Genomic DNA, 4,976 nt, shown 5'->3' with positions numbered 1-4,976 from the left:
GCTGATGATGAAGGAGCCGGCGCTTGGGCAGCGGGGGCGGCGGGACGAGGCCTCCGGGCTGCCCGGGGCCCTTTGCCCCCGCTCGGAGCTTCCGGCGCTGACCGAACCGCGCGCCGCTCCAGGCCTTGGCCAGCCCGGTCACGGGTTCGGAATCTCGCGGGAGGGAGCAGCCCAGCGACAGCAGCTTTGTCCTGATGGACGTTGTCAAAGGCAAGAACTCCTCGCGCCATCTGCTTTTCATTATAGGTCTCTACCGTGTAGATGGCTTAGGAGAAGGGTTTGCGGGAGTTCACTTCGGCACCGGTCTTTCACGTGCGAGCAGCCTTGAACTTCAGGTGGCTGTAACTAAAAATGGCTTTAGCTGTAAATAAAAGCCACAGAAGTCTCCCTCTGACCAGCTTCAGAAGAGTCGCGTTGTGCTGGTCCTCTTGAGGGTGACTGAGCCGCACGCGCTTCCCACTTGCTCTTAAGCATCTGGTTGCATCTGAGCAAACCTTGAAGAAAAGGTCTCATTTTGGAAGAAAGACTTCTCCATAAAGGATGGCGAAGAGCAAAACATCTGTGCGAGTCCTTACAAAGACATTAAAATTCAGGAAGTATCATGAAGAAATGGCGAATGCACATGGTGATTTGAGCAAGGCTCAGGAAATCTTTCCTTCGTAACCAATGACGAGTGGAAGCAGAGGGCTGGAAAATCAAAGCTGAATTGTGTGTGGGTGTCTGGATACAAAAGGATAAATCTAATGAAAATCTCCAGCCAAACTGAGAAATCAGAGCAAGGCCTTTACAACGCCATCGTCATCAACACCAACGTGGTGAAGATTGAAGGGGCAAGGCTGCCATTTCCAATTGACCATTGCCATGGAAACAGCCTCCCAGTGTCAACAGTTGGTGGAGCAGGATGTAGGAAGCAAGGCAAGCTTTCTTTCCCATCAGCAGGGCGATAGGACAAAGGACCCACTCATGCTAGAGTCGGCGCGTGTAGGATTTTTAAAACATTTTGTGTTGGTCAGGAATGGCCGAGGGCAGGACTGATGCAAGGGTTTGCAGCGGGCTGTCCGAGATACATCACGAGGGAGAGGCCTTGATTATTCCAAAGATTCCAGCTCTGTCAGTCTATCCAACTTCTTCATGTCAGATGGGAGATGACATTGTTGTTACTCAAAAAAAAAAAAAAAAAAAAAAAAAAGGACCCTTACCTGTCAAAATGGGGCAAAGCAGCAGCAGGTAGGGTATAAGGAATGGCTTCATTATGCAGTGTATTTATAGATCTATGTGTAAGCCATGTTGTACATATAGGATACAGAAGAGCAAGAGCTTTGAAATAGAAACAGGAAGCTTAAAATGAAGTGGCAAAAAGGAATGTCTAAGAGCATTCAGGAAGGGTGATGTGATCGGATTTAAATGTGGGAAGGTAATTTAGGGACAGGTTTTGCTTAGGGTAGAGGAAACCACAGAGAGGGACACGGTCAGGGTTTTAGCCATTGATGGTGTTTGGTCTAGAGTGAAGGAGAGACAGCAAGGTAGGCTTGAGGCGATGGGGAGGAGGAAGATGCCTGCAAGACTGGAAGACTGCAGACCTGGTAGTTGTGGAGGACTGAATACCACCAGCCATGGAAGAAGGCAGAAATAGCCAGGGTGTTGTAAGAAACGTGGACAGTCATGTTTTCCTGTGTGCGAGTTTCCTTTGGCTTCTCGACTGCCTTTTTGCTGGTAATCTAGGTCATTTCTTACTCCTTTGCTCATGATGGTCAGACAAAGTCCTGACAGGGCTATTGAATGGGGAGCCACTAGGCCAATATCAGAAGGTCATTGTTACTGTCTTTTCTTCAGAAGGGAAGAAAGAGAAGAAAGGTGTGAGCCCACGCTCACAAAGAGGTTGGAGGCATTTCTGCTAGGAGCAACATTAGCACTCGGAGTTGTGGGCCTCCCTCCAGCCTCACTTCTCCAAGCACCCAGTGAGATACCAGCAGCTCTCCCCTGCTCCGCTGCCTCGATGCTGCAGGCACTGTGCAGAGGGTGCATGGCAAGGAGTACGTTGCTGCTGTAATGCAACAGCTCTTAGACCCGTTCGTGGTACCAATGGAAAGGAAAATGTTGGAGCAGTTCACAGCTTTCATTTTAAATTATAAGGAAATGCAGGAGGAGTCTGAACAGAAATCCATATTAAAATACTTCCCAGTCTTTTTTCCTTTTTTTTTTTGTGTTCCTACATTATTACTATATTTAATCAGACATCGTTTTACAGTGGTTTCACTTTTTGAACCGCTAAGAAACAGGAAGAGTGTGTGGGTATGCTTTTTATTAACCTTCCTTTCATAATGCACTTTCTTCCCTATAGAAATGTTCTTTCTTGCTGATTCATTATGTGTCAGGAAGCCAAGCGTGACATGTTAAAAGCCATCTTGATAGTATTTGGTATTCGGTACTGACAACTCACCAGCTCGCAGGAGTTTTTCTTTAAAAGGGGGAGGGATAAAATCTGCATATTGGCTCTGCCAAGATAGTGGATAATTTGCATTGAGCATCCAGACATTATTTTTTTGTAATCTGTCACCCTTCACTGGCTTTTTATTTTATAATCTTCATAACATACGGGGACCATAAGCAGTAAAAAAAGTCGCACCATGTGAACAGAAGCTGGAGCCAGCCAGGGCCCTTAAGGATCAGCCAGAGCAAGGCTAGGGAAGGACCCATCCTCAGCAGCAATAGATCCATGATGCGACTTTGTTATACTGGAAGGACCTGAAAATAATAGGCCTGATATTATAAGTATCCAGCTATAAAGCTGTCTGTTATTTCTTGGCTTCCAGCTCACAGCTGGATTCAGACTTACGAACCATCATCGTGAATACACAAGCCATGAGACCCAATTCACTTGCCAGACTTGCCCCCTGTAATATGCTGCTCGTCATGGAATTTAGCAGCAGTAGGGAGCAAGCTCTGACACACTGCTGTAAAACAGGCTTTCTGTACCTGGTAACACCTCTGGGAGCTCGCTGCTTTAGCAAAGCGTTTCTGAAGTAACCAGGAGTAACTTATGCAAAGGTTCTCAGGAATAATTACCATTCAGTAACTTTATGTAGTATAGCCAAAAGTGTTCCAAATACGTTACTGCATTTTAATCTCACTGTTGATATATTTCTTGCAAAGCTGCTATTTGAGCATCACTTACGAGGCATGACATCACATGTGACAGAATAATGTACCTAGAATAATAAAATGAATGTGAGGGGAGGTGCTGAGGTGGTAAGCGTTATACAAACTTAAGCTTAGACATAATAACAGGTACTGTTAAGAGGAAATTCAAAATTGTGAATGTACTAGAAAGCAAAATCTGTTGGGTACAATAACAGTAAATGTGGTTGTCAAGCAAGCATAGTGGGACTCATTACTAAACTAACTGGAGCACTTTAAATAGTGATATGAGAAAGAATACTTGTAAACCTTATTTACAATATTTCTGCAAGTTATCCGGCCTGGCCAATAAAAATACAAATTCTGTCATATAAAGCTAGACCAAGATGACATGCTGTTAGGCAAAGAAACATCAAGGGGTGGTGAGGCAACCCAGCAACAGGCGATAAAAAAAGTGATAAAACTGCTTCACAGAGCAGATCCAGGAGCTCTGTTCCACCGGCTGTACGACGTACTAAATACGCAGCATCGAAGAGGAGAACCAGCGATTCACATGATCTCCTGCCTCTTTGATGACAGCCATTAGCTGTCATAAACGTGCCCTCGTTTGCTCCTGATCTTCCTGCATGAAGCACCTTACAGCTCGTTGCTCCAGAGCCTGCCCATACTTCTGGTTGTATAGTCATTATCGGCCTGATGTGCTGTTGCCAGCGTTTCACAACCTCACATCAAGGACCTTCACCGTGAGGGGTCTGTGTATTTAGAGCATAATCCTACAGAGGTGAAGTCCGTGGGACTTTTAACTTTGATTTGGTATATTCTGGTTAATACAACACGCAAGGAACATGCTTTGCTAGAGCATGACAGGGACACTCCTGACAAGAAGCAGCTCTTCAGGCCCGAGCTGCCAGGCACGGGGACATCTTGGAAATGATGCTGCCACCAACCAGCGCTCTCCAAAATCTGCAAGTGAGCTCTACTGCACACGAAGGATAAATAAATAATGTGCACATATAAATTGCTTGGAAAGCCATTAAAGGCAACAGAAGATGCTTTGAGTCAGTTGTTATGGAGAAAGTATTTTATCAAATGCTATTTCCAGTGTAAGTCAGGTTGATAATACCACTATCTTAGGAAATTCTGCATCTAAAACGTTCTGAGAGGGAGCCTTTATTCAAAGAATTTATGTGTGTGCAGTTTGGCATTCTTCTTTAAATAGCCAACAGGCCAAGAGAGTCTCCAGGAACAGAAACCTTCAGTTTGCACGTGTTCTGCAATGTCGCCCTCCTATCCGTTTTCCCAAATTATTGAAAAGTTGTCCAGGTCCGAGGAGGAACTCATGTAGCGTCTGTTAGCGACTCCCAAAAGTGAGTCAGTCTTCACTGCTGCCAACCAGGATCTGACAGTGAAGACCTGGCAAAAGGTTTGTATTTGCTATTACACTGGCATATTTTCAGCTGCTGATTTTATTGTAAAACTAACAACTTCTGTTTTCATGCCAGACAGAAAAAGATTCCAAAATGCTCCTTGGAATTGTACTGCTTTACTTCAGTGAAACACAAGTACTTTGTTGATTTCAGGTTTTTAATGAAAGCTAACACGCACTGTTCAGATAGTCCTTACAATTCAGCTTAGAGAGCCACCATTAAGGGCAAACTGAAATAGAGAAAGATGTTCTACTGAGGTTTATTCCTCTGTATGTACCTAATCTAGGAATGGCATTTGGAAGCCTGTGGATACTAGGGAGCAGAGAATAGTGAAACGATAACCGTTACTGTTGCTTTTTATAGGCCGCCTTCAGTTCTGACAAAAAGCAGCAGGGATGGGGTTTCGCTGGT

The 4,976-nt window shown here is 44.8% G+C and overlaps 1 protein-coding gene across 1 annotated transcript in view; it reads left to right on the top strand.

Annotated features, from left to right (window-relative positions):
* The window catches only part of CAMTA1 (calmodulin binding transcription activator 1), a 330,506-nt gene that overhangs the window by 274,258 nt on the left and 51,272 nt on the right, over positions 1-4,976 (top strand). The gene's annotated exons all lie outside the window — the stretch shown is intronic.

The sequence above is a fragment of the Egretta garzetta genome, unplaced genomic scaffold (assembly GCF_000687185.1).
Source record: "Egretta garzetta isolate BGI_Z169 unplaced genomic scaffold, ASM68718v1 scaffold389, whole genome shotgun sequence".
Taxonomy (NCBI): Eukaryota; Metazoa; Chordata; class Aves; order Pelecaniformes; family Ardeidae; genus Egretta; species Egretta garzetta.
This window is presented reverse-complemented; position numbering and strand designations above follow the sequence as displayed.